Raw genomic sequence first — 18,869 nt, forward strand, 5'->3', positions numbered from 1 at the left:
TTATCTTTTTAATAAAGAAGATAGAAAATCTTGAAACAAGCTGGGGGAAAAAGCACATACTACCTACAGAAGACCTATAATATAAATTACAGCTGACTTCTTCTGAGAAACAATAGAGGCCAGAAGACAATGGAATAACTTCACTTCAAAGCACTATCAAGCTAGAATTTCAAGTCCACTGAAATATATTTATTTTAAAATGAGGGTAAGACAAAGGCATTTTTTGGTAAACAGAAGATTGAGTAATTCATTGGCAGAAGACCTGTACTACAAGAAATGCTAAAGGATATTCTTTAGACTGAAGATGAAAACCCAGATACACAGGAAGAAATGAAGAGCACCAGAAGTAAATGAGTAAATACAAAAAGCATTTTTTCTTCTCATATTTTTCTTAACATACAACTAACAGTTTAAAGAAAAAATAACATTGTAAGGCAGGAATTATAACATCTGAAAATACTCAAAATTGTGCAAAAAATAGTACTGAACTATAACCCCCCAAGTAAAATAAATAACCAAAAGTTCATCCTGATTAAATAACTGGATTAATAAATAAAAGATTTAGAAGGGACAACACTTCATTATAGATAAATTCCAATAAATAAATGTAGAAGAAATGAGGACATATGATATCACAGTAATACTACAGTAATAATTGCTACAGGCCAGATCTACCAATGAATATTAAGTTAGTAGATGAACATTTAAGGAAAAACAGTGTATTTGCAAATTCTCACAGTATTTCCCCCAAATATTTAAAAATTACACAAAGTAACTCTACTTAGAAAAATCTGACAGATAACACCTTAACCAAATGATCAAGGTTAATATTGCCACTAAAGAGACATCAACATCATCAATTCCCTCATAACGCACACTGAAATGGGCACATCACCTGTTTGGTATTCTTCCCAACAATGCATAACCTCAATCTAATACAAGAAAACATCACACAAGTTCAAATTGAAGGACATTCTACAAAAGACCTGACAAGTACTTTTCAAAAGTGTCAAGGTCATAAAAGAAAAAGGAAGTTGGAGAAACTGTCACAGATTGAAAGAGATTAATAAGACCTAACAACTAAATGCAAAGTGAGGTCCTGTAATGGATCCAGGAACCAAAAAAGGACATTAGTAGAAAAGTTGGTAAAATCTCAATGAAGTCTATAGTTTAGTTAATACTGTTTTACTAGTGTTAATTTGTTAGTTTTGATGATTGTACTATAAGGGGTTTAAAATATCAATCATAGGGACGCCTGGGTGGCTCAGTTGGTTGAGCGTCTGACTTCAGCTCAGGTCATGATCTCACAGTCTGTGAGTTTGAGCCCCACGTCAGGCCCTGTGCTGACAGCCCTGAGCCTCAAGCCTGCTTCAGATTCTGTGTCTCCCTCTCTCTCTGCCCCTCCGCCGCTCATGCTCTCTCTCTCTCGCTTTGTCAAAAATAAATAAACATTAAAAATATATATTACAGGGAAAACTGGATGAAAGATGTACAAGAATTCTTTGTGCTGTTTTTGCAACTCTTCTGTAAGTCTAAAATTATTTGCAAATTAAAAATATAAATATTCTGCAAAAGAATGAAACTGGACCGCTATCTTACACCATACACAAAAATTAACTCAAAATGGATTAAAGACCAGGGGCCCCTGGGTGGCTCAGTCTGACTCTTGGTTTTGGCTCAGGTCACAATCTCACGGTTTCATGAGTTTGAGCCCCACATCGGGCTCTGCACTGACAGCGTGGAACCTTCTTGGGATTCTCTGTCTCCCTCTCTCTCTGCCCCTCTCCCACTTGTGCTGTCTTTCTCAAAATAAACTTAAAAAAAAAAAAAAAAGGATTAAAGACCATGAATGTAAGACCTGAAATCACAAAACTCCTAGAAGAAAACAGACAGGAAGCTCCTTGACATTGGTCTTGGTGATTAATTTTTGGATTTGACACCAAAAACAAAGGCAACAAAAAGAAAAATAAACAAATGAGACTACATCAAGCTAAAAAGCTTCTGCAGAGCTAAGGAAACCATCAACAAAATGAAAAGGCAACTTACTAATAAATGTGAGAAAAATTTGCAATTCATGTATATGATAAAAGGAGTTCATATCTGTAATATATAAAGAACTCATACAAACCAATAGCAAAAAGATAAGAAATAATAAAGTGTTGGTGAGGATGTGGAGAAAAATGAACCTTGTGCACTGTTGGGAAGGATGTAACCTTACTATGAAACCACTATGAAAAAACAGTATGGAGGCCCCTCAGAAAATTAACACTGTAACTACCATATGACCCAGCAACTCCACTTCTTGGTATACATCTAAAGACAACAAAAACACTAACTTGAAAAGACATATGTACCCCCATGTTCACTGCAACATTATTTACAATGGCCAAGACATGGAAACAACCTGTTTCCACTAATGAATCAATGGATAAAGAAAATGTTGGGGCCCCTGGGTGGCTCAGTCAGTTAAGCACCCAACTCTTGATTTTGGCTCAGGTCAGGATCTTATGGTGGTAAGACTGAGCCCTGCCACAGGCTCCGCACTGGGTGGTAGCGTGCTTAAGATTCTCTCCCTCTCTCTCCCTCTGCCCCTCTCCTGTTCATGCTCACTTTCTCAAAAAAAAAATTTTTTTTTAAGGAAATGTGGCATGTATATATATATACAATGGAATATTATTCAGCCTTTAGAAAAACGAAATCTTGGGCACCAAGGTGACTCAGTAGGTTAAGCATCTGACTCTTGATTTCCTCTCAGATCATGATCTCACGGTTCATGAGATCAAGCCCAGCAGGGGGCTCTGCACTAACAATGCAGAGCCTGCTTGGCATTCTCTCTCATCCTCTCTCTCGCCCCTCCCCTGCTCTCTCACGCTGTCTCTCAAAATAAGTAAGTAAACATTACAAAAATTATTAAAAAAAAAAAAGAAAAATGAAATCTTGCCCTTAGTGACAACACAGATGAACCTTGAAGGCATTATGCTAAGTGAAGTAAATCAGAAAAGGACAAATACCATTTGATCTCACTTATACGTAGAATCTAAAAGAAAAAATGAGCTTATAGATACAGAGAACATATTGGTGGCTCCTGGTAGTGGGGGTGGAGGAGGTAAAGGGGTCAAAAGGTATAAACTTCCAGTTATAAAGTAAGTCAAGGGAATGTAAAGTTCACCATGGTGACTATAGTTACTAATATTGTATTACACATTTAAAGTTGCCAAAAAAAGAGATCTTACAAGTTACCATAAGAAAAAAAAATTGTATCTATGTATGGTGATGGATATTAGACTTATTGCAACGATCATTTCACAATGTATGCAAATGTCACATCATTATGTTATATACCTGAAACTAATATATCAATTATACCTCAATTTAAAAAATGTTCCTTGTTGGATTATTTTGATGCTTTTATAAAAAAAATCAAGTAGCCATATAAGTATGGGCCTATTTCTGGACTCGATTTTTCCCCCATTTTTCTGTCTTTATGCCAAATTCAATACTGTCTTAACTATTGTAGCTTTCTAGAAAATATTCTGTTGGGTAAGTTAAGTCCTCCAGTAATGTTCTTCTTTTTAAAGATTCTTTTAATTATCCTAGATCCTTTCCATTTCCATATAATATTTTCCCTGTTTTTCCCTGCCCCTCTTGCACTCATGCACAGGCACATTCTCTCTCAAGAAAAAAAAAATTAATTAATTAAAGAAAAGAAAAATAATTAATTAAAAATTAATAACCTTTGGAGACTTCTGGGGGAGAGGGCAGAGTAGGAGGAGCCTAGGCTTACCTTGTCCCACAGATACACCTAGATAACACCCACCTCAGTGTAAATAACTCAGAAAATGACCTGAACACTAGCGGCACAGACAGATAAATGTAGACAAAAGGCCACATAGAAGAGGGCAGGAAGTGCAGAAACACAGTAAGGAGACAAAATGACCCACAGCGCTGTCCACAGGAGGGAGGAACACCAGGGCATGGAGAGAGGAGAGGAGCAGACCCCACATCAGGCACCCCAGTCACAGAGGACCCAAACTGACAAGACAAATCCCATAACATTCGGGTTTGAAAACTAGAAGGGCCTAACTTCACAAGTTATTACAATCAGTGGGGCTTGACACCTGGCACTTTAAAAATCAGCAGCTGGGCTCTGGGAGAGCTGGAAGGGATACGAAACTGAGTCCCCATCCTTAAAGAGACAGCACAACAAATAGCCCTGCTGAGATACAGCATGGAAGCAGCAGCTTGAAAAATACCTGGGGAGAGGTATGAAGAGAGGGAGCCTTCTCCAAGAATAAAAGAGCTGGCAGGCACCATTTCCCTCCCCTATACCTCACCCTAGATATAGAGACTCCTGTAAGAACTAGTGCAGAGCAAACACTCTCCACCTAGCTTGTTAACAGTGTGCTCCGTCCTTAGGGTTTTCCTTCAGCAGGAAGCACCCCCCTCCATCCTAGCCTGGGCAGGAGTTTTCCCCAGTGGGTGCAAGCCCACTCCTGCAGCAGACTGGCAGAACTTGCTAGCACTGTGGGCCCTGCCCCTGCATTCTCCTGTAGACACACCCCCTCCAACAATCCTTGGCAGGAACCCATCCAGAGCGGTGCCACAAGCCTGGCAGTGTGCAAGCAGCCCTCACAGGGGCCAGCACAACTCCAAAGTGACTCCTGCCCCGAAGCGAGGGGAAGATAACCACACACACCAGTCTGACTGTGGCCCTAGCAGTGGGTTGGGGGAGACATCGGGTCTGACTGCAGGCCCTACCCACCAATGAAAGCTTCTCAGAGGACAACACAGGGAAAGTGCCCTACAGTTTGGTGCTACCACTGCTTTGGTAAAACCCTGGTCTGACTCAATTCAAACCCAGTGTGGCTCCACCATGGCCCACTAACAACACAGGGACCAAAATCTGCCCACAACAAAGAGAGCCATTGCAGAAGATTGGACTGAAGGCAAATGCAGCTTGGCCACAAAAGCAGGGCACATGCAACATACAGGAGACACCCCAGGTTCTGGTGAACAGAGGACATTGCACTACAGGCCACTACAGGACCTCTTCTTCATAAGGCCACTAATTTCAAGAGCAGGAGATATAGCTGACTTTCCTAACACATAGAAACAGACACAAGGAGTAAGACAAAATGAGAAGACATAAGAATATGTCCCAAATTAAAGAACAGGAAAACATCACAGCAAAAGAGCTAAACAAAATGGAGGTAAGTAATATGCCTGATAGAGAATTTAAAGTAATGGTCATAAAGATACTCACTGGACTTGGTGGAAAAAACAGAGAACTTCAGTGAGACTCTCAACAAAGAGATAGACAACATAGGGGCGCCTGGGTAGCTCGGTCCGTTAAGCATCCGACTTCAGCTCAGGTCGATCTTGTGGTCTGTGAGTTCGAGCCCCGCATCGGGCTCTGGGCTGATGGCTCAGAGCCTGGAACCTGCTTCCGATTCCGTGTCTCCCTCTCTCTCTGCCCCTCCCCCGTTCATGCTCTGTCTCTGTCTCAAAAATAAATAAACGTTAAAAAAAATTTTTTAAAAAAGAGATAGACAAAACGAAAAAAGAACCAACCAGAGGTAAAGAACTCAATAATTAAAACTAAAAATACATCAGAGGGAATAATTAACAGACCAGAGGAAGCAGAAGAATGGATAAGTGACCTGGAGAAGAGTAATAGAAAGCAATCAAGATGAACAAAAGAGAGAAAAGAAATAATAAAAAATGAAAATAGGCTTCAGGGAACTCAGAAATACTGTCAAGTATAATAACATTCACATTACAGGGGTCCTAGGAGGAGGAGAAAAAAGGTGGCAGAACATTTATTTGAAGAAATTATAGCTGAAAACTTCCTGAATATGAGGAAGGAAACAGAAATCCAAGGCACAGAGAGCCCCCAACAAAATCAACCCAAGCAGGTCCATACCAAGAAACACAGAAGAGGATGGATGCCACCATGATGTTTTATTTTATAGTAAAGACTTCACCAAAACATTACTAGAACTGATACATCTATTCAGTAAGGTCACAAGATACAAAACAATATACAAAAATCCTTTGTATTTCTATACACTAATAATGAAGTAGCAGAAGGAGAAATTAAGAAAATAGTCCCATTTACAATTACACTGAAAATAATAAAACACATAAGAATAAACTTAACCAAGGAGATTAAATACTTGTACTCTTAAAACAATAAAACACTGATGAAAGAAACTGAAGATGACACAAACAAGTGGAAAGATATCCATGCTCATGGACTGAGAGAACATTGTTAAAATGTCTATAGTACAAAAAGCAATCTACAGATTTAATGCAATCCCTATCAAAGTACCATAGGCATTCTTCACAGAACTAGAACAAATAATCCTAAAATTTGTATGGAACCACAAAAGACCCTGAATAGCCAAAGCAATCTTAACAAAGAAAAACAAAATTGGAGGTGAGGTGTCACAATCCCACACTTCAAGTTATATTACAAAGCTGCAGTAATCAAAACAGTATGGTACTGGCACAAAAACAGACACACAGATCAACAGAACAGAATAGAGAACCCAGAAATAAACCCATGATTGAGGCACTTGGGTGGCTTAGTCATTTAAGCGTCTGACTTTGGCTCAGGTCATGATCTCATGGTCCATGAGTTCAAACCCCACATCAGGCTCTGTGCTGACAGCTCAGACCCTGGAGTCTGCTTCAGATTCTGTGTCTCCCTTGCTCTCTGCCCCTCCCACACTCATGCACACACACACTCTCTCTCTCAAAAATAAAAAATTTAAAAAATTAAACCTCTATTTAAAAAGAAATAAACCCATGATTATATGGGGTCAATTAATCTTCAACAAAGAAAGCAAAAAAAAAGCAATAGGAAAAAGACAGTCTCTTCAACAAATGGTGTTAGGAAAACTGAACAACTACATGTGAAAAAATGAAACTGGATCACTTTCTCCATACATAAAAATAGACCCAAAATGAATTAAAGACCTAAATGTGAGACCTGAAACCATAAAAATCCTAGAAGAGAGCACATGCAGTAATTTCTCTGACATCACCCATAGCAACATTTTTCTAGATATGTCTCCTGAGGCAAAGGAAGCAAAAGCAAAAATAAATTATTGGGACTACATCAAAATAAAAAGCTTCTGCACAGCAAAGGAGACAATCAACAAAACTAAAAGACTACTACTGAATGAGAGAAGATATTTGCAAATGTCATATCCAATAAAGGGTTAGTATCCAAAATATATAAAGAACTTATACAACTCAACACTCAAAAAACAAATACTCCAACCGAAAAATGGACAGAAGACATGCACAGACATTTCTCTGAGGAAGGATTACAGGTGATCAGCAGAGACATGAAAAGATGCTCAACATCACTCATCATCAGGGAAATGCAAATCAAAACTACAATGAGGTATCGCCACACACCTGTCAGAATGGCTAAAATGAAAAACACAAGAAACAAATGTTGGCAAGGATGTGGAGAAAAAGGAACTCTTGTGCATTGCTGGTGAGGAATGCCAACTAGTGCAGCCACTGTGGAAATCAGTACAGTGGTTCCTTAAAAAATTCATGATAGAATTACCATATTATCCAGTAATTCCACTATTTACCAAAAAAAAAAAAACAACCATGAAAACATTAATTCAAAAAGATATATTTACCCCTACGTTTATTACAGCATTATTTACAATAGCCAAGATATGGAAGCAACCCAAGAGTCCATAGATATGTGAACGCATAAAGATGTGATATATATTTTTTACAGCAGGTTTACAGCCAGAACCCAGGTGTCATGAAAACCACGGCTAAACCTAAACCAAAATGGGAAAGAAAAATACTCATATCAACATCATCGTCAATGGACACACAGATTCAGGTAGGTCTACCACTACTGGTCATCTGATCTACAAATGTGATGGGATCAACAAAAAACCTATTGAAAAATTTGAGAGGGAGGCTATTGAGATGGGAAAGAGCTCCTTCAAGTATGCATGGGTCTTGGATAAACTGAAAGCTGAATGTGAACATGGTATCACCATTGATATCTCCCTGTAGAAATTCAAGACCAGCAAGTGTTATGTGACCATCATTGATGCCCCAGGACACAGAGACTTTATAAAAAACATTATTACAGGCACATCTCAGGCTGACTGTGCTGTCCTGATTGTTGCTGCTGGTGTTGGTAAATTTGGAGCAGTTTCTCCAAGAATGGGCAGACCTGTGAGCATGTTACACATTGGGTGTAAAATAACTTATTATTGGTGTTAACAAAGTGGATTCTACTGAGCCACCTTACAGCCAGGAGATATGAGGAAATAATAAGGAAGTCAGCACCTACATTAAGAAAATTGGCTACAACCCCGACACAGTAGCATTTATTACAATTTCTGGTTGGAATGATGAAAACGTGCTGGAGCCAAGTCCTAACATGCCTTGGTTCAAGGGATGGAAAGTCACCCATAAAGATGGCAAGGCCAGTAGAACCACACTTTTTGAAGCTCTGGATTGCATTCTGCCACCAACTCAACCAACTGACAAGCCCTTGCGTCTTCCTCTCCAGATGTCTACAAAATTGATGGTATTGGTACTGTCCCTGTGGGTCGAGTGGAGACTGGTATTCTTAAACCTGACATGGTGGTCACCTTTGCTCCAGTCAATGTTACACAACTGAAGTAAAGTCTGTTGAAACATACCATGAAACTCTGAGTGACACTCTTCCTGGGGAGAATGTGGGCTTCAATGTCAAGAACATATCTGCCAAAGATGTTCATTGTGGCAATGTGGCTGGTGATAACAAAAATGACCTACCAATAGAAGCAGCTGGCTTCATGGCTCAGGTGATTATCTTGAACCATCCAGGCCAAATCAGCGATGGATATACACCTGGGCTGGATTGTCACCTAGCTGCTCACTGAGCCAAAGGAGATTGATCATCATTCTGGAAAAAAGTTACAAAATGGTTCCGAAGTTCTTGAAATCTGGTGATGCTGCCATTGTTGATATGGTTCCTGGCAAGTCTATGAGTGTTGAGAACTTCTCTATCCTCCTCTGAGCTCTTCTGCTGTTTGTGACATGAGACAGATGGCTGCTATGGGTGTCATCAAAGCAGTGGACAAGAAGGTAGCTGGAGCTGGCAAAGTCACCAAGTCTGTTCCAAAAGCTCAAAAGGCTAAATGAATATTATCCTGAATACCAGTCATCCCAGCCTTAAATCAGTGGTGGAAGAACAGTCTCAGAACTGTTTGTGTCAATTGGCCATTTAATAGTAAAAGACTCGTTAATGGTAACAATGCATTATAAAACCTTCAGAAGGAAAAGAGAATGTTTTGTCGATCACTTGGGTTTGTGTGTGTGTGTGTGTGAGTGACAGTTTTAAGTTATTAGTTTTTAAAATCAGTACTTCTTAAAGAAACAACTTGACCAAAATTCTGTCACGGAATTTTGAAACCCATTAAAATAGAAGCTTAATGAGGAGAAAAAAAAAAAAAAAAAAAGACGGGAGATACACACACACACACACACACACACACACACTGGAATATTACTCAACCATAGAAAAGAATGAAATCTTGCCATTTGCAACAATATAGATGAATCCTTATAATGCTAAGTGAAATAAGTCAGACTGAAAAGGGCAAATACCATATGAATTCACTCAGATGTGGAATTCAAGAAAACAAATGAACAAAGAGAAAAAGATTCTTAAACAAAAAAACATATTCTTAAATATAGAGAACAAAATGATTACCAGAGGGGAGGTGGATGGGGCGAATGGGTGAAATAGGGAGAGGGGATTAAGAGTACACTTATCATGATGAGCACTACCTGAGTAATACACAGAATTGTTGAATCACTAGACTGTCTACTTGAAACTAATATGTTAATTATAATGGAATTAAAACTATATGTTAATTATAATGGAATTAAAAATGTTTAAATGAATAACCTTTATTTTTTTACAGCAGTTTTGAGGGAAAAGTTTAGGGAAGATACAAAGAATTCTCATATACCTCTGTCCCCATACAAACACAACCTCTTTCACTATCAACTTCCAGTACCATAATGGTACATTTGTTATAATCAATGAAGTTAATGAACCAACTGACATATCATCATCACCATAAGTCCACAGGATTCATTCCTAGTGTTATCCATCCTATGGGTTTTGATTAACATATATGTATCCATCATTATAGGATTACAAAGAATAGTTTCACTGCCCTGAAAATCTTCTGTGCTTTCCCTATTCATCTCTGCTTCCCTTCAACCCCTGGCAACCATGAATCCTTTTATAGTCTTCATGGTTTTACCTTTTCCAAAATGTCATATACTTGGAATAATGCAGCTTGTAGCCTTTTTGGATAGGTTTCTTTTACTCAGTAACATGCACTTAAGTTTCATCCATATATTTTTATGGCTTGATAGCTCATCTTAGTGCTGAATAATATTCTACTGTTTAGATATATATAGTTTATCTACTTATCTCCTGAAGGAGATCTTGTTGCTTCCAAGTTTTGACGATTAGGAAGAAAGCTTCTATATAAACATCCATGCACAGGCTTTTATGTGGACGTAAGTTTTCAATTCATTTGGGTAAATACCAAAGAGCATGACTGATTACTGGATCATATTGTAAGAGTATATTTAATTTTGTAAGAAACTGCAAAACTGTCTTCCAAAGTGGCTGCAACAATGAATGAGAGTTCCAATGTTCCAAATCTTTGCTAGCATTTGGTATCAGTGTTCTGGATTTTGGCTATTCTAACAGGTGTGTAGTGGTATCTCACGGTTTTCATTTGCAATTCCCTAAACAACATGATGTAGAGCATCTTTTCATGTGTTTACTTGCAATCTGTTTATCTTCTTTGGTAAGATGCCTATACAGGTCTTCTGCCCATTTTTTTTTTTAATTTTTATTGTTTATTTATTTTTGAGAGAGAAAGAGTGCAAGTGGAGGAGGATCTGCCCATTCCTTTAAACAGGTTGTTTTCTTATTAAAAGTTATTTTATATTTTGGATAGCAATCCTTTAATCAGATGTGTCTTTTGCAAATATCTCCCAGTCTGTGGCTTGCCTTCTCATTCTCTTGGTGTTGTCTCTACAGAGCAGAACTTTTTAATTTTAATAAGGCCCAGCTTATCCATTATTTTTCTTCCATGGATCATTCCTTTGTTCTTGTATGTAAAAAGTCATCTCTATACCCAAAGTCACCTACATTTTCTTCCATGAGTTCTATAGTTTTGTGTTTTACGTTATGATCCATTTTGAGTTAATTTTTATAAAGGTGTAATACATGTCTAGATTCATGTTTTTGCATGTGAGTGTCTAGTTGTTCCAGTGCCATTTGTTGAAAAGACTATCTTTGCTCCATTGTAGTGCCTTTACTTCTTTGTCAAAGGTCAGTTGACTATATTTATGTGAGCTCTCTGTTAGGGCTCTATTTCTGGTCTCCCTATTCAATTCCACTGATCTATTTGTCTATTTTTTCACCATCACCACACTACCCTGATTAATGCAGCTTTATAGTTAAGTCCTGAAGTCAAGTGGTGCCAGTTCTCTGACTTTGTTTTTCTCCTTTAATACTGAGTCGGCTATTCTGGGTCTTTGGTCTCTCCATATAAACTTTAGAATCAGCTTGTCAATATTCACAAAATACCTCACTGGGATTATGACTGGGATTGCATTGGAACTGGGAAGAACGGACATCTTGCCAATACTGAATCTTCCTATCCAGGACATGGAACATCTCTTCCACTTATTTTTAGTTCTTTGATATCTTACATCAAAACTTTATATTATTATTTCCTCATATAGATCTTATACATTTTTTTTTTACTTTACACCTAAGTATTTCATTTTGGCAGTGATAATGTAAGCAGTAATATATATTTTTTTAATTTTTTATCATTTATTCATTTTTTGAGAGAGCGAGCAAGCGCACAAGTGGGGGAGGGGCAGAAAGAGAGGGAGACAGAATCAGAAGCAGGCTCCAGGCTCTGAGCTGTCAGCACAGAGCCCGACGTGGGGCTTGAACCCACAAACTGTGAGATCATGACCTGAGCCAAAGTTGGATGTTTAACCGACTGAGCCACCCAGGCACCCCAACAGTAATATATTTTTAATTTAAAATGCCACTTATTCATTGTTGGTGTATAAAAAACCAATGGACTTTTGTACATTAACCTTATATCCTACAGCCTTGCTAAAAATGCTTATTCATCCTTATAAATTTTTTAACCAGTTTGTTAATTTCTACAAAAAGTCTGCTGATACTATGATTGTGTTGAATTCCGAGATCAACTTGGGAAGAACAGACATCTTAGCAATACTGAATCTTCCAATCTTCCAATAGTATCTCTCTCCATTTATTGTTTAATTTCTCTCAACAGTGTTTTATAGTTTTCAGCATAGAGAACTTCTTATTTTTACATTAACTTTATCCCTAAGTGTTTTATGTTTCTTGATGCTATTATCAATGGAACTTATCTTTTTAAAGTAAGCTCTACACCCAACATGGGTCTTGAACTTGCAACCCCCTAGATCAAGAGTCACATGCCTCACTGACTGAGCCAGACAGGTGCCCTGAAACTGTTTTTTTTTTTTTTCCAGTTGTTTGCTGCTAGTATATTAATTTTTTGTTTATAGACTTTATATCCTATGACCTTGCTAAATACGTTTCTTCTAATATTTATTTTGCAGATTCCCTAGAATTTTGTACATAATCATTTCATTTGTAAATAAAGACAGTTTTACTTATGCCTTCCCAACTTCTATGCCTTTTATTTTTCTTGCTTTATTACATTGACTAGGACCTTTGGTATGATTTAAGTTTATTTGTTTATTTTGAGAGACAGAGCAGGGGGAGGGGCAGAGAGAGAGAATCCTAAGCATGCTCTGCACTGTCAGTGCAAGGCCTGGTGGGGGACTCTATCTCACAAGTTCTGAGACCATGACCTGAGTGAAAATCAGGAGTCAGACACTTAACCAACAGAGCCACCCAGGTACCCCAGATTTTTTAACTGATACTTTCAAAGACTTCTTATGAAATAAGAAAATACTCCAAGTGAAAAATATAAGATATACTATGCAATAGGATATTTATATAAATATTTAGATACATAAACATAGGCTTTAAGAAAAAATATTTAAATGTTTAATTATCTCTAGAAGTATAGGTAATATTTGTTTCTTTCATTATTCTTTGTTTTATATCATACATATAAAATATTTCATAAATAAGAAAAAAATAACTTTAAAACAATTTATTTATTTTTGAGAGAGCACGCCCATGAGCTGGGGAGGGCCTGATGCAGGGCTTGAACTCAGGAATTGTGAGATCATGACCTGGATGCTCAACCGACTTAGCCACCCAGGCACCCTGAAAAAATTAATTTTTAAATACCCAAAGAGTAAATACTAAAGAACTTGGATTTGATTTACCAAATAAATGCAGACAAGTCTAGAATACCTTAAAAATAAAATTCTTGTCAGCTATTAGTCTATACAGTTTACATTCTATATCTGATAACTAATATGTACAGAAATTATTCTGGGGCGCCTGAGTGGTCAGTTGGTTGAGCATCCAACTCTTGATTTCATCTCAGGTCATCCCAGGTTCATGGGATCAAGCCCTGCATCAGGCTCTGAGCTGAACATGGAGTCTGTTTAAGATTCTCTCTCTCTCTCTCTCTCTCTCTCTCTCTCTCTCTCACTCTCTGCCCCTCTTACCTACTCGTGCTCTCTCTCTCTAGAAAAAATAAGTAAAAAGAAATTTAAAAAAAGAAATTATTTCTTTTTGAGAATAAAAGGTATGTAGAAATCAAAGTGTTTTTATTCTTGTTATGATTGTTTCAATAAATAACGTGAACTGATGCCATTTAGTTTTTTGATAGCTTCCCCAAAACAAGTAATACATAGTCAAGAAATCCTTTCAGAAAGTTTGGAGCAAAACAGAGAAATTATTTAGAACACAACCTGACTATTCAGAGTAAAACTAAATGTTATTATTAATAATGGGTGATATTTATTTAAGCATTTCCTATGTATTGGGCACTGTACTAACACTTTATAATATTATCTAACTAAATTCGTGTGATTCTAGGAGATAGGAATTCTATTATTGGCCCCATTTTTACAACTGAGAAAAATGGTTTACATGTCACATCACATGTAAAAGTTAGGGTTCTAGCACAGAGCTGACTGACTCTAAAGCACAGAGCTGACTGACTCTATATAGGCTTTAGACCTATATACCTATATAGGTATAGGTATATATACCTATTTAGTGTAAAATAAAATCTGATAATAAAAGTAACAGTATAGATACTCAGTTTTTATTATTTTAATCTCTTTGGGAAAGAACATCATCATACAAATAGCTGCTGTTTAAAGAATTTTTTTTTTGATGTTTATTTAGTTTGAGAAAGAGTGTGAGCAAGGAGAGGGGCAGAGAGAGAAGAGAGAGAGAATCCCAAGCAGGTTCCATGACATCAGCACAGAGCCTGATCTGGGACTCAACCTCACAAACCATGAGATCATGACGTGAGCCAAAATCAAGAGTCAGACGCTTAACCAACTGAGCCACCCAGGTGTCCCATTTAAAGAACATTTTTAAATAATATTCTAGTTCTTCAAGAACTTCCACAGGGATACTCTTGTACCAGTAGAGTATTAGAAGAAAATAAGATTCAGGAAATCATTACATTAAACCTATCATTCCATAGCCACTGTGCATCTTGAAACAAAATGGCATACAATAGTGAAATGAATCTCAATGATTTGTACATCAGGGTGTCAAGCCTAAAAATACAAATTATATAGTATCTAAGTCTGTTTGGGCTCCTATAACAAAATATCACAGACCTTGGCAGCTTATAAACAACAGGTATTTATTTCTCACAGTTCTGGAGGCTGAAGTTGGGTTCTGGGCCCTCTTACAGGTTCCAGACTTGTCATTGCATTCTCACATGGCATAAAGAGCTAGGAAGCTCTGTGAGGTCTCTGTTATAAGGGTACTAATCCCATTCATGAGGACTCCATCCACATGAGCTAAGCACTTCCCAAAGGTCCCCTCTCCTAATACCATCACGTTGAGCATTAAGATTCCAACATATGAATGTTTGGGGAAATAAATATTCAGATCATAGCACACAGCTAGTAACTGAATTTATTCTAAATTTCACACTAGAAATTTAACTGTAAAGATATGGAGAAAGTTGAGAAAAAGAAAGTACAGATAGTGAACACTTATAAAAAGTTTCAAACAGATACAAATTAGTAAACTGGCTAAAATATTTTAAGTAACTGAAATTCCCAATGCTGGTAAAGTATAAGAAGTTGATACCTTCACTTACAAATGCTACATTACATGACACAACTTTTTTTTTTTTTTTTTTGAGAGAGAGAGAGGTGCAGGGCGCAAGTGAGTTGGGGGGGGGGGGAGAGTGAATCCCAGGAGACGCAGAGAGAGAAAGAGAGAGAGAGAGAAAGAGAGAGAGAGAGAGAGAGAGAGAGAGAGAGAGAGAGAAAAGCAGGGCTCATCCGAAGTGGGGCTTGCATTTACCCAAAGCAGGGCTCGGGCTCACTTGATGCAGGGCTAGAGCTCACCCAACTCAAACTCAAGAACCATGAGATCATAACCTGTATGTGAGTCAGATGTGTAATGACTGAGCCACCTAGGCACCTGACACAACTTTTTTTAAATGCCTACAGATATCAAAATATTAATTTATGATACATCTTATGGACAATTTATTCATTAAAAATAATAACTAGAAGACTATGTCATAACATGAAAAAAATGCTTGCATGTCAAGTTAAAAAAAAGTAGTAGGACAAAACTAGGCATATACTGTGATTACAACTGTTTTAAAAATACACGGGAGGGGCACCTGGGTGGCTCAGTTGGTTAAGTGTCCGACTTCGGCTCAGGTCATGATCTCTCGGTCTGTGAGTTCAACCCTGCGTCAGGCTCTGTGCTCACAGCTCAGAGTCTGGAGCCTGCTTCGGATCCTGTGTGTCTCTCTCTCTCTGCCCCACCCCTGCTCATGCTCTGTCTCTCTTAGTCTTTCAAAACTGAATAAATGCTAAAAAAAATTTTTTTTTAAATACATGGGAATTTGGAAGAGAATATAATAAAATGCTAACATTTATTGTGCAAGAAATGTTTTCCTTTCCTCTATTTTCCCAATATTCTAAAATGGGTAATATTGCTTCTGTTAACAAAAAGTTCCTTTTAAAAATAATTTATTTGGGGTGCCTGGGTGGCTCAGTTGGTTAGGAGTCCAACTTTGGCTCAGGTTCATGAGATTGAGCCCCATGTCGGGCTCTGTGCTGACAGCTCAGAACCTGGAGCCTGCTGCAGATTCTGTGTCTCCCACTGTCTCTGCCCTTCTCCCCCACTCATGCACTGTCTGTCTGTCTCGCTCTCAAATATAAATAAAACATCTTAAAAATTTTTAAATAAACATTAAAAAATAAAAATAATTCATTTGACGGTGGCTAAATTTGACATCTGGCTGCATGTTGTTTTTTTTATTCTAAGAGACTCAGCAAACCAGCAACTGGCCTGACTTCTGTCCTTTAGCATAGCTTTATAATAATGCTTGCAAGTAATGTACCAGTAAATAAAGCAGCAGTATCAAGCATTTTAAAGAATGAAGCTAATTAAGCCAAAAGATGAAAAGTTCTTTGGTTGGCTCTGTGGCCTGATGCTATTAGTTAAATTGGCTGATTATTTCCACATTATAAAACAACTCCAGACATGCTTTAGTGAAAGAAATAGAAAGCAGAACATTTTAATGGAGGGTCAGCAACCTTTCAGAAATGTTGTGTCAGATCTTCATTCACTACTTCAAAAAAGCAGAGACTAGTTGCCATTGCTGCATATTCAGTGGGCTCTTCCAGCCAAGCAAGTCAGTCAGGAAGTGTGATCACTCAAGTCTATAACAAAGGAATATGCAGCTGAGCCTGATACTACTACTGGTTACCAAACAAAAAGGATGTAAACTGAGAATGGAGGGAGAAAAAAACGATCATTTTCCAAAACTATACCTGCCTCTTCAAAGAACCTCAACAACTCAACCACCAAACGTGATACAGGTGATAGATTTCTTCAACCTGTGGTACGAGAGTAAGGTAAGAAGTTGTCAAAGGAAGAGAGAAATTAATTTCTGTTAATTCATTGAACAGAAATGAGAATTTGTTATCTGAAAAGCTAATATAGGAAGCAAAGCTCTAGCAAAACAGCATACTGTAGAGTAAACCAAAATACTATGGAATAGTGGTTAAGACAGTTTCTGGAGCCAGTCTATCTGGGTTCATATATCCCACTCAACCATTTACTACCTTTGTGACTTTGAACAAATTACTTACCCTTTTTGTTTAAAATGAAATGTCTGCTATTAGTGTTATCACTACCATCAAGAAAAAGGCACAAAAACGACATAAAAAATCAAAAAGAGATAAAAGTACAAATATTTGTAAGTCATAAAAGACTTCACATCAATTAATTTGAAAACTAAGATGAAATGTCTACCATACAGCAGGTGTTCAGTAAGTATCGGATGAATGATTGAAGAGAAGTAAATAATCTGTGTGTTTGTGTATTTTTTTTTATAAGACATATATGTACCTCCAAAATTGACTCTGGGAGAAACAGAAAACTTAAACCAAACGTCATCCAAGAAAACAAACTATCAAAAGTGTTTCCTACTAGGAGATCCTGGGTGACTCAGTCAGTTAAGCATCCAACTTCAGCTCAGGTCATGATCTCATGGTTCATGAGTTTGAGCCCCATATCAGGTTCTCTTCTCTCAGCAAAGAGCCCACTTCAAATCCTCTGTCCCCCTCTCTCTGCCCCTCCCCCACACTCACTCATGCTCTCTCTCAAAAAATAAATAAACATTAAAAAATATATATTTCCCTCTTCACCTACCTTCATCTCAAAATGCCAGGTTCAAATGATTTTTTTTTACAGGTTAGCTTTACCAAATCTTCAAAGAATACATATTAAAAAAAAACCCAGAACAGAAATGGATAAACCTACCCAACTCATTTTATAAAGCAAGTATAATCTTGCTACCAGAATAGGACAAGGACAATAGAAATCAATCTCACTGAGAACAAAGATAAAACATTAAATCCAGGATATATAAAAATCTCATGATCAAATTGTGATGGAACTTCATGGATGTCTACCACTATAAATCATCATATTAATAAAGATTTTAAAAACCATAAAATAGGGGCAACTAGGTGGCTCAGTCGGTTAAGTGTCTGACTCTTGATTTCAGTTCAGGTCGTGATCTCACAGTTCATGAGATCAAGTCCTGTGTCGGGCTCCGAGGTGACAGGACAGAGCCTGCTTGGGATTCTCTCTCCCCCTCTCCCTACCTCTCCCCTGCTCATGCTCTCTCTCAAAATAAATAATGGTTTTTAAAAAACCATATCATAATCTCAAAAGATATAGAAAAGCTCTTTAGAAAATACAACACACATTCATAACAAACACTACTAGCAAATTAAGAAGACAGATTCCTCAACCTGACAAGAAGCAAGTGCCAAAAAACTACAGTAAATATACTTAATTTTAAGTATATTTACTTAATTAATCTCATTAAAGGAAGACAAACCACAGATACGTAATATCACCCCTGGTCTTCTAACCAGTACTAGTACTGTTCTATATGACAAGGAAAAGAAGTAAGCCATATAAAGAGTGAAAAGGAAAAGTCAAAGTTGTCATAATTTAGAGATGATTTAAGTGCCCATATAGAGAACCCAAGAGAATCTACGAATAAACTACCAAAATTAACAGTTCAATTCAGCAATGTTGAAAAACAATGAATACCACTCATAATGGCAAC

General features: G+C 37.5%; 1 protein-coding gene and 1 pseudogene across 1 annotated transcript in view; one reads left to right on the plus strand and one right to left on the minus strand.

Moving 5' to 3' along the window:
• The window catches only part of TOP6BL (TOP6B like initiator of meiotic double strand breaks), a 97,552-nt gene that overhangs the window by 53,573 nt on the left and 25,110 nt on the right, over nucleotides 1-18,869 (minus strand). The gene's annotated exons all lie outside the window — the stretch shown is intronic.
• Nucleotides 7,777-9,208, plus strand: LOC112852015 (elongation factor 1-alpha 1 pseudogene; annotated as a pseudogene).

This window comes from Puma concolor, chromosome D1, assembly GCF_028749965.1.
Source record: "Puma concolor isolate L17-30 chromosome D1, mPumCon1.1.hap2, whole genome shotgun sequence".
Classification (NCBI taxonomy): Eukaryota; Metazoa; Chordata; class Mammalia; order Carnivora; family Felidae; genus Puma; species Puma concolor.